Consider the following 11903-nt stretch of genomic DNA (forward strand, 5'->3'; position numbering starts at 1 on the left):
TGGTTCGGTTCATGTAAAACCTGCCAACAAGACTTACAGATGATGATTTTTGATGCACTGTTAACTCTTAGTCATGATATTTATTGTGCTCTCTGTGAGATGACAGGTTTGATCCTGCACCTTTGAGAACAATATAGGATTTGTCATATATTTCAGAAGAAACAGGATGAGGGGTATCATTCTCTCTATTTTCATTTTTGCTCCAGTCAAGTAAGAGGAATCATGTAGGACATCAGCTGGAATAGTTCAGGGTAAAGCCTTCATTCTTTCCATCTCATGCTGGTCATTAGTTGTTGACATAGCTAACTAGTGATCTAGATATCAGTAGGACAGTGAGAAATGTCCACATTTTTGTTTTACTACAGGATTTCTTGCATCTCCTCTAGCAGCCAGTGTTCATCGCTGTCTGAAGCAGGATACCAGACTTAATCAGTTTTGCCTAGCATAGGAAACTCTGTCTTCCTATAAATAAGGAGCATTTCTTCTGCTGCTTACCAGACTGGATGCAGTGTCTGTGCAAATACTCCCCAGACTGCTCCCTCCTTGCAGCCTCCACAAAACTAAGTCCATGCTTCCCATATTTGCAGCACAGTGCCACAGTCTGTCTCCTGCTCCACGACCCAGGCTTCTGGCAGAGCTGACCGGGCAGTCTTCAGGTGGCAAAGTGAGTGGATCTGGGAAGGCAGAGTGGCAGAAAGGCAAAAAGGAGCCATGGAGGTGTAGGGGTTGTCTCACCTACCAGAGGCACAGCTGCAGGATTGCTTCCTATTCATGCTCTGTCGTCTGCAGGGCTGAGTGCAGTGTCCCCTTCACCCTGTATGAAGAATGAGTTCTCTAATGCATCACAGCCTAAGAAACTTTGAGTGCCTGTGTTTAACATGAACAAAGAGTGACAGTGTCATTTCTGATTGCAGGCTGAGGAATTTGAACACAGCAGCTTTCACACAAGCCCAAATAATTATGCAAGGAGTGAGGGTCACAAGACCTCTGATGAAAAAGGAAAAGGAGGCATAGTCTGAGAATATAAGACTCAGATCCTACAAGGAGGATCAGGTTGTGTTTACGTAGCTAGGTAGGTAGTGTGAAACGTGATTCAGATGTTTTTATAAGCCAAATCCATATAACTACAAACTGGAAAAAGCTGCCAGATTTCTGTGCAGTTCCATTGTGCTTTAGGGAATTGTCACACCCCTGATGCTGTGGTGGAGAGGAAGAAGGTGACTTCCCCCCCAGGGGAAGCCTAGCTTGTCATGCAACAGCACCCATATTTTCCTAACCAAAAGCTGCACCAGCCACTTTGCCAGGAATGGGAAGCCACACCCCATCTGCAGAAAATAGAGGGGATTGCAACAAACCTCCCTTAAAAAAATGTGCATCTTATAATGGCTGCAGGCCACAGCAGGCCATTTTCTATCCTTCAATTAGTGATCTTCTAAATGACTCACCAGTGAGCATTGCATCAAAGGCTCATGCCTTTGCAATCTGCAAGGGCCATATCTAAGTATTCATTGACAGGACTGGTAGCACCACTTTTTTGAAGATTGCCCAACTTCTCTTAATAAGGTCCCATTTTCAGTTTGCTTACAGCTCTGCCAACCCTTTATCAGTTCCAGCTCACATGTTTCAAGTTTAGTGCCTGCCTAGAGCTCATTGCCTGTTTGTTGGGTTTGCAGGTTTGGTTTGGTTGAATTTGGGGCAGGTATCTCACTTTCTGTTTAACCGGTTCAGCTGTTTCCAAGAGAGATTTGTCAAAACAACAACAACAACAAAAAAAGCTGTGGCTTTCTTCCTATAATTGCTCCCTGTGGCAGAGAATTGAAATTTGTCAGGCGGACGGTCCTCCGGTCATGAATCTGCCATGAAAATCCATGCCAAATGGACTCCTGGTGGTAATCAGATTGCAAACAAGCAGCCCACACAGTAGGTGAAGCTGGTCCTTCCTTACAGCAGTTACTGTACCAACAGCATGGAAGTATTGTCATCTGCCTACAACTCAGAAAGCCCAGCAACTAGGCTGTCCAAAAAGAGCCTAATAAAAGAAAGCTGAGGAACGTAAGCAAAGCACTGGAGCAGAAGAGCTCGATTGCTTGGGGTTTCATGTAGAGACAGAGGAGGCTGGGGACCAACAGGGACTGATCAGTCTCAGCCCCTCTAAACTGATCCCTGTTACCACATGGCACCTACTGCCTATTTGTGCAGCACTATGACAACATCATCATAAACAGTGTTTGACTGTCTCAGGAAGTGAGTGCTAAACTGAACAGGGCACAGGCATGAGGCGTGAGGAAGCAGGCTTGCAGGCAAGAACCTACCATCAGTGTGCAGTTTGTGGTCACCGAGTGAGCCACTCATTCCCTGTGAGGGTGAAAGCTACTTGGACCAAAACCAAGAGAACGACCTACCTGTGAGCCTGTCGTTACTATCTGCCTCTGTCATCAGCTTTCTTTTAGTCCAGAGAAGTGAGCCCTGCCAACTCGTACAAACTAATTTAGAAGAGGCTTTAACTAATTTCTGGAGGTTAATACGTTCCGTATGCTCCGGGTAGATACGGGAGAATGATAGGCATGTGGCTGCTTCTCGGACTTGGGAGATTGTTACGCCAGAGAGCCACCATCCATCAATCAATTAGCATTGATTAATTAGAGGGGAGATGAAGGACAGCGAAGATACTGTAATCCTGTTTTCTGAACAATGGATCTGAGCATGTGTAAGCTCCAAGCATTCCTGAGTCATGGGCCCTGCGATATAAGGTGTCTGGAATTGGGATCAGACTGTGGTGGGAACAGTGTCTTAGGGGAAGAGAAGCTGCATCTTAGAGGAGGTAGAAAGGCTCTCTGCAGTGAAACCAGGCAACTATGTGAAGGTAACAGTAATAAAAGAGTATGGATGATAGAAGTTAGAGGGCTTAAAGCTGGAGAAGGGGAGTGAGTAAAGCAAGGGACATATACTTGGAGCAGGGACCAGCGAGAGCCTGTCCACTTCCCACTTGCCCCCTTTAGGGACTGCAACAGGACTAAAGAAGCTAGGACTATCTCTTCCTACCTCCTAGGCCAGTCCCACTTGCTCCGTGGCATATCAGAGGGCCCTTGTCACAGCCAGGCTGCAATGGGGAAAAAGCAGATAGATACTAGTTCATTGGGGCACAGGCTGGCTCCGGCAACTGCATAAGGGTGTGATGGGACGTAGCCCGGACAGGTATTTGCAGCACCAGAGGGCACCAGACAGCAAGGAGCAGGTGTTAACTGGGTACTTGGGGCTACAGAGCCAAGGGGGTAGGAACAGGGGGCTGAGCTGGAAAAGTAGACAGGAAGGGCTATATATCATGAGGGTCACAGTGGCAATGTCAAGAAGCATATCTACTTTTTTCATTTGCTTTTTGTAACCAACTTGGAGTAAATCTCAAGATACATGGCTTCTGGGATCTCTCTCTTTGCCCTGTCAAATCAAGAAAATGAGGCTACAATGTCAATTTAACCTATCTCCTTTACTACTTCTACCTCCTCTGAATTGGTCATGCCCATACCACACATACCCCAAATGTGACTTTGCAGAAAGTGTAAAACACTTTGAAGAAAAGGGAACCACCAGAGCTACTTTGCTTTGCAAGTGTGATGAAACTTGTGGTGTTGGTCTGTATAGTCAGCAGTCACTTACAGCCCTAGAAGCAATGAGACACTGGGTGAACCTTTCAGCCCTTGCAGTGTCTCTTGCAGCCCCCTCAGCCTAATGCCAAAGATACCATCTGTATTCCCCTGGTATCTGTCACTGAAGCCATGGGCCTCAGTCATATTTCTGTCCTCTGTTAACAACCGCAGTGGCAAGAAGGCCCAGAGGTGCTGCCCATGACACAAATCTCTGCACCGATACAATCATGTGAACACTGGAAAAATCAGGCTTCCTTTTTCCCTCTGTGTCCTTGTGCTCTGAAATTAGATTTCCTTTGATGTAGGGTAATTAATATGAGTCCTCTCCTTAAAAAAGGCACATCAGTCACACTACAGACCTAACTCTTTGGCTGCATGACAAAGACAAGTATTACATCTTTCCTCCACAGCCTGCTCAAAACCCAGTCTCAGGGCTCTAATGGACTCTTGAAGAGAAGCAGCTGTGGCCAAAGCAGACTCCCAGCCTGGAAAACACTCTGGGGAAGAGAAAATACCCTACCTGGCATGATGATTTATGGGTGTGTTCAGAGCAAGACTTTCAAGTGTTCCCCAGCTACACAGCCATCTTACTCTTTCTCCCCTACAAACTAGATCCTCTAAATCCCCCATTTAGCCTCTTTCCCACTAAACTTTTTAGTCAGGTCACTTCATTTTTAGCCTTGAGTTCTGTCACAATAACTGCTCAGAGCAATGGAGGCCTCCTCCGCAGAGGTCACTGCAGGGCTTTTCAGCTAAAGTAGCTGCTTTAGCTCTGACAGCCCCTCATTTAAACTCACTTGCTTATTGCTCTGCTTGAGTTTCACAGCAAGCTGGGCCACCAAGAGTGAAAGGATGTGGTCTACCAATCACACTGGAGATTAGAAACACCTTGTTTTGGAATGAAAACTAAGAAAAATATGACAATGCAGCTGAATAGGAATAAGTATTCAGAAAACTTTTATGTGTCATCTTAATCATCTTCCTATTCATGAACGTACTTGAAACCTCTCACAAGGTTATGATAAGGAGTCACTCACCAGTGTTACAAAAAGACAAAGCGTTCTGTTTTTTTCCGAGCAGCAAGTTACAACACGCAAGCAAACGCTGTGTGCAGAACACTTTTCACCTCCATGCTCCCATCCAGAACTGTATTTACCCTTGATAAATGATGAACTATGTCCTACAGCTGTGCTACATATTTCAGACTAACAAGGGCAGGAGTAAGGTCATACCGATTCTAGAGCGCTGTCTATTCGAGACAAAGGGACTCACACTGTGTCATATGCTCTGTATTTCATGCTGCCTAGAGTTAGACTATTTTCCCGAACCCCTTGTTTTCCTGGGGACACAGCAACAGTTTATGTACACTTCTCTGAAGTTAAAGACCTGGCCAGCTTATGTGTTTTTCCCTTCCTCTACCAAACATTATCTTGTTCCTTTAAACCCTGCTTAACCTTACTTTTGTTCCTGTTTCTCTGCAGGGCCCATACACAAGCAAGAGAAGTGAAAGCAGCTATTTCTGTTTCTTTCCACTGCTCTGAGCAGTGCCTGAACGTCTGAAAGTGAGTGAGGGCCAGAGACATGTCCATGAGGCTAAGTGAACCTCCAGTTCCAGCTCAGAACAAAAGGGTACAAAATTTCTAGCCCTCATCTAGTAATTGGAATTTGCTCTGCTGCCAGCAACGCATGGCCAGACCGCATAGGAGCTGAACACCAAAACTGGGATTCATCTCACTGAACGTTAGCTGTCTAAAACATTCAGATGGACATCTAGGCCGACTCAGCACACCACATAGACAGACAGAATAAGGAAGGTTTATCACACCCATTTCATACCTATTTTGGGCTGGAACAAATTGTTCCTGGAAGCTGCCTCTTTTCTCCATTGACTGGTGTGAGCTAGATGCTGTGCTATCAGGTGGCTGGGGTTAGGTGAGAGGCATCAAAACCACCTTGAACAACTATGTTTATCTGGGTCTTTTGCCAGTCTGTGCATTTGTATCTAGGATCTCCCAATGCTGTTACTTCCAAGCATCCAGAGGGCTGTTAGGTGGTGTTTCCAGTGACCCCATGTCTCTGCTGCTTTCTGGCTGTTTCTGTTCTCAGGAAGTTACTTCCCTTCAACCAGGAACACAATTGTAGAAGTCCAAAGATGATGGGCTGTATGGAGGAAAAAAAAGGGACGTTACATCTCCCCCGCTCCTAATGGGGTCTGAAAAATGCTCAAAAGTTGCCCTTAAGTAAGTAGTTCTGTGAGCAGTGTAACTGGTAACTCCTGATTTCCTACAGATTTCTGTTTACGGTTAAATTCTCTGATGCTTAGTAACATACAAATGCCAATTACAGCTTCTTCTGTACTTGGGGAGGTCATAATGATCCACTCCCACGTAAAGTGTCTGGTGTCAGCCAGGAGTTCTGCCTGGGCCTTTCCTCCAGTGAAGGCATATGCACTGTATGTCTCTTCCAGAGAACCAGCTACTTTCCTGATTGGAACTGGCCTATGAGTTCAAAGATCTAGGTGGGATGGCAGAAATACACAGTCTTCCAGCAAATACAGCAAGCCTCTTAAAAACACAAAACAAATCCATTCATACTGTAAAGAAGTAAACTAAGAATGGAAATACTTTTTCCTCTGCACAACTTTCAATGAAAAGTTTTCTTCACCTCTCCCTTTTTTTCCCGTTACCTCACACCTTTGAAGGCACTGGCCTGGCATATGGTAAGAAGAGAGCAGTTGTTTTTGTTATTATTTAGATATAGAGCACCTTAATGTATGCTTAGTAACTGCTGAGTTGAGTGGAGAAGGCTTTCTGATGGAAAACTGTGCCTCCCTTTCCAAAAAAGAAAAAAAAAAGGAGGTACTTGGAAAGATAAAAGGCAATTCAGTCCTTTGAATGCTTATATCATAAAACTGAATACGAAATAATTACTATAAATGAGGCAAGCAGTTCCTACACCCTCTGCAACCTGGATGACATCCTTCTGTGTCATCAAAATAAGTTACTTGCAGAAAACACATCACCTACTGCCTTATCTCAGTCACCTCAGCCCACAAATACAAAAGGAAAAGACCAAAATCTTCTAAATCATCTCTCTCTGCAAAGAAATGAACTACAGAGATTTTAACTCTATTTCTTTCTCTAAAACTACTGGCACTAGGACAGGCATGTGATTTTATCCCTAAACAGGGTGTTCCTTAGGCTCTTTGCCAATTTAATTGGCTTATTCATATCCTTCCCTTCCAGATTACCTCAGGGTGATTTACATGTTGGAGGCCTATAAACACTGATGATTCAGTGCATGAAAACCAAAAACATTGTTCAGTGTCTGACAGGGTCCTCACTGGCTTTTGCCCCCAAATTAATTGTTCTTATTGGAACAACCTAACATATAATCAACCTCTGACATCATCCGAATGTTACACAGACAAAAGAGCTTCTAAAATACAATGGGACTAATGTAATTTGGTTTTTACCAGTGTTCCCAGGTACCCTGTAGGAGCAAGCAACAGGTGAGGTTTTCAAATGGGAAGAATAAAGATGCTCCAAGCCCAGCTTCTTCAGTTTACTGGCCATTTTGAAGACTGTCTCCTTCTGATTTTCCATGAATAAACTACTTGGACTGAACTCTAAAGAAATGCAAATACAAAGACAATTTCATTTCCTCTGTCTGCAAATCATAGGTTTTCTTACAGCAGTTCAACAGCTACTTAATATGGTGTTATTTAGAACAAGCAGGTAGACTTCCAGTGAGTTCAGAACAAATTTCCTTCACATGTTGAACCTGAACTCTCTATCTAGGAAATAATTTGCAGGCCAATTAAGGACAATTTTATCTTCACCAAATATAGAAACAAGCAAAGATTGGAATTCATGAACAAAGAAAAGTCTGAAAGAGGTTAATTTTGCCTTTTTTGTTGATTAAAGTCTTGGACTTGCATGTATCTCTCTTTGTGACATGAACAGTTTTGATAAAATGCACCAGAAAACTTTACAGAACATACTTCTTCTCTACATCTTTGGTAACAATTTAATATATTATTGTCTCAGTACTCTCACAAAAAGCAGTAACTCAGTCTCCTTTCAGGGGAAAATTACTACATCCCATATTCAAACATTCCATTTTCTCCTTATGTTATATGCCCCTGCAGTGCCTTTCCTAAGCAAGCTTCTAGCTCAAACCTATTACTGGCTACACAGCCTCTCATGCAAACCCAGCACCCTTTCGGTAATTCCCCATTTTGCTTTCCAAAAAAATTCTCCATCTGCCTAAGACCATCAACCAGCACTTTTTAATCCATTTCACAGTAAGATTTCCATAATGTCTTTAAAAGCCACAGGTTGCTTCATAAGGCAGTCCTCACCATTCTGGTACTTGTTTTCACAAGGACCTTGGCATATCAGCTGCTAATAAAGTTCATATTCTTTAATAACAGAGTTTATGCACTTAAATACCTGCCAGAGGACAAACACATCTCCACCATTACAGCTGAAGTATTTCAAAGTCCAGCACTTTTAAATCAGCGCAAATGCCTTAAAAGTAGTTTCCCTGTTTGCACTGACAGTTGTGGTTACAGGTGTTATGCACTTATAAGCTCTGCTTAGATATTAAAACTTGCACACAAATGCACTCATATTTGCATTCACTGACTGTGCTTATCTATGAAAAATCTGCAATACATTTGTCATGCCCACATTGACTCTATATAACATGTTCATACAGAAGTTCCAAGCAACATCACAGAATTATTACAGTCCACATATGTAAATGCAAGTGAGCCACTGCATATAGTTTTTAATATATAATACAGGAGAGCAAACATGTAATGAAATGGTGGGAAGAATGAGGGGTGAACTCCCTAGAATTAAAGCATATATGTACATAATTTTTATAAATGGCAAGAATGTTTCACTCCTACTGAATACTTTAAAAACATTTATACCACACACAAACCGGTAAATAAGATTCACATCTCACAAGAAGTCCATTATAAGACCTGATCGTTTATAGAGTATGAAAGGCATTGCCTAACTGAGAGAAATAAACCCAGCCCACACTCCAGACTCACTGCAGGAAAGTGGAGAGCTGGCAGCCCCGAGAATTCGTCCTCTTTGATCCACAATGAAAAAGGGTAATAAGGGTGTACGTACTCACCCTCGTCTAGTTTTCACTTTCTTCAAGGAAAAGAGTTATGCTGAGTCAGGGCTCTGGTCGTGGCCTGGGAGAATTTTGTTCCTATACTCCCCACACATCAAATCTCTATTTTTTAAAAAGTTCTCAAGTTTTTCTCTCCCTTTCCTTAATTCAATTAATTCAAGTAACAGATGCTTCTTTGTTGCTTGTCACCAAAGTATTTTAAGCATTTTGAATCCTGTCTCATTTTATACTTGTTTCTAAAGGAGTCAGTTCTGGCCTTCAGCTCTTTGTTTCTTTCCAAACCCTTACTGAACGAGTTGTGCTCCTCTGTGTTCACTTCAAGGACACCACGTTTTCTTTTGTTATCAAAACGCTCACTCTGAAATGTCTCAAACTTACAATCGAGTGCAAAAATAAAACTATCTTTTCCATTTATTCTTCTTAATAGCATCGTGATGGCTGCACGTTTCAGATAACCACTTGAAAGGACATGCTGGGGGTAACAATGCAGAAAATGATGCTGAATCCTTGCTCCTCTAGCTCAGGCAAGAGAAGCCATTAGTGCATTTTATTCAGGAATGTCCAGGTTATGGCTCTATATTTACAGCTTATGTTGCAACAGGGATTGACAGCTGCAGCAGGCCTGGCCCTCTCATCCGTGCTGGGCCCACATTAGCAGTGACTTTTCTAAAACATTAAAGATAAGCATGTGTCGAGCGAGAGTGAGTATTGTATAGAAAACCTGCCCCTGCTTCCACCCAAGTCAACAAGAAAACAAAACAGTCTAGGAGTCAGAGCTTTCCTTTCTTTACTCTTATTTAAATGTCAACCAGTGTTTTATGTGGTTGTTTATTAAATAATAATAATACAATAATGCCCAGAGGCTCCAATTAGGACTGGGAAGTCACTGCAGTGGGATTGTGCAAAGGCGGAGGAAGGGACGGCGAGCTGGGAATTGGACGGCTCCCCAGCAGTGAGGAGCACGGGCTGGAAGACGGCTCCTCTCGGCAGGCGGGAAGGGCTGCTCCCAGCGCTCCCCGTCACCGGCAGCAGCTAAGCCTTTTGTTTGCGTGGGAGTTTGATGTTACTTTGGTTTTTATTCGTTTGGGGTTTTTTAATGTCAAGATATAGAATAACCAGGAAGACATACAAAGAGGTTTTCTTCAAAGTAGCTGAGCCCGCAAAGGGAAAAAAAGAGTGTATGTAGATGTATATGCTAATTCTTATTAATTAAAACCAGAGTGCTCTGCTGGAGCTGTGCACAGGCTTTATTAGCTAATATTAAAACAAAGGGCTGATTTGCCTTCCACAGAAATTTTACCTTGGCAAAGCTCTGTTTGCTGCAGCGGAGTTACTCCTTGCTTCACACCAACATGAGCACAGGATCAGGCCAGAAGCCCTCAGGAAGGACTCAAAAGCTGATGACAAAACAAAAGGACAAACAGGAGGCACATGGGGAGGACAATCCTAAGGAGCGGGATAAGAACAAGCATGTTGCTCTTGGCAGAAAGCAACCGGCAAAAATTAATTGCGTAGTCAGTCTCTTGCTCAGTTCTTTTTGTTTTGTTTTGAAACGGGATTTGTTTTTATTGTAGAGGAATGGGATAAATTTCAGCAGAGGAATCTGAGCTGGATAGGCTTTATAGCAGAAGTAAGTTTTATGGGGAGATTTGAATGAAGACAGTGTGGATTTGGTTCACAAGACGGGCGCAGTTGTTCCAGGCTTAAACAAAAAGGGCAGCATGAATGAAAGCCCTCAGAGGAAACCAGGAGGAGGGGAAGAAGGAAGCGATTAGAGGAAAGCTGGGTTGGACCAGAACGTGCAGAAGCAACGAGACAAATCCTGAATTAACGCAGCAGCAGAACAATGCCGGGCCCCAAATGTGAGGCCTGAAACTGAAGGGATGAACAACCCAAGAAGGCTCGGGAAGGGGCACAACAGTGGTAAGATGCTGCCGCTTGGTGAGGAAAAAAGGGCAGGAGGGTAATGAAAACTTTATCTCCTGGAATGGGGAAGAGAGAGACTCTGAACTGAGTGGAAAGGAGAAGCTAAAGATTCCCCAGGAGAAACTTCTAGAAAGCTAGTAATTTATGAACATCTTCAAGATAGAGGTGACATAAGTCTGGGGAAAAATTTCAGAAACAAGGTCTGATGTGGGGAAACAGGTTGTTGGAAACACTTCACAGAAGAACAAACATGGCCTAAAACCAGCCTTCATATGGGGGAGAAAAGGGAGCAAATGAGCTCGGAGGATGACAGAGTTACCTGTGGTGGTGAAGAAAGGACGAGGAAGGGATTTGCCAGCAGAAGACTGTCGTCTCTTCTGTTTTATGAATGGAAAAGGTACACTAAGTGAGAGGTACTGCACGGGATTAGCAGAGGGGGATATGAGATGGGGAAGTGGAGGGTGGATCAGTCAGAGAAGCAGGCTAAGCAGTAGGTGTATATAGATGGTACAGCGCACATACATACCGCTGTGCTTGAAACTGGGGAGCATCCCAGAGGTCAATTGCAGAGGGAGGGAGGAGGTTTTTGAGAACAAAATGTAGGCAGATAATATGTGAAAAAAAAGAGAGGGATGGAAAAGACAGGTAAGATAGTGACAGAGAAGTTGAACTCTCAGTAAATGATCTGGGAAAATAAGTTTTAATTCAAGTCCTCATTGTTCTTTATAGAAAACTGAGTTTAATAAAAGTGAAATTTTCAGCTGGCTTCCACTGAGTTTTCATGCAAAAATTCCAAAGAAGCAACAGGTCTGCAATGAAAAGTACATGCCCATTTCTTCAGTGTGCACATCAAACCCCAGGGCTACATGTTGCGAGTAAACAGAATGGATGGTGTCTCAAACCTCCTCCTAGACTTGAGGAAATTAGTAGGAAATAGTTAATATGTCTCAGTTGTCACAGTGTCCTAAGGTGGTTTGTTCACTAACACACTGGCACAGAAGAAAAGCCTAACCTTCACTACATCTCGGCCTGACACAGTTGTGTAAGCTCAGTGAGGGATCCGGGCTCCAGTCTACCACAACAGTGGAGAGATGTTCACAACTCTTAAGCACGTTTGACTTCAATGGCTCTTAATTCACATGTTCAGTATTACTCACATGATTAATATTTGGCCTG

At 43.3% G+C, this 11903-nt stretch overlaps 1 long non-coding RNA gene across 1 annotated transcript; it reads right to left on the reverse strand.

The window, feature by feature from the left end:
- Positions 1 to 4584: 4584 nt before the first annotated feature.
- On the reverse strand, positions 4585 to 10237 carry LOC141921837 (uncharacterized). The gene is made up of 3 exons (XR_012622794.1): positions 10102 to 10237; positions 7120 to 7272; positions 4585 to 5804 (listed from the first exon to the last, which is right to left on the reverse strand). It is a non-coding gene; the product is annotated as an uncharacterized LOC141921837 (long non-coding RNA).
- Positions 10238 to 11903: the final 1666 nt, after the last annotated feature.

Source organism: Strix aluco, chromosome 3 (genome assembly GCF_031877795.1).
Source record: "Strix aluco isolate bStrAlu1 chromosome 3, bStrAlu1.hap1, whole genome shotgun sequence".
Taxonomy (NCBI): domain Eukaryota; kingdom Metazoa; phylum Chordata; class Aves; order Strigiformes; family Strigidae; genus Strix; species Strix aluco.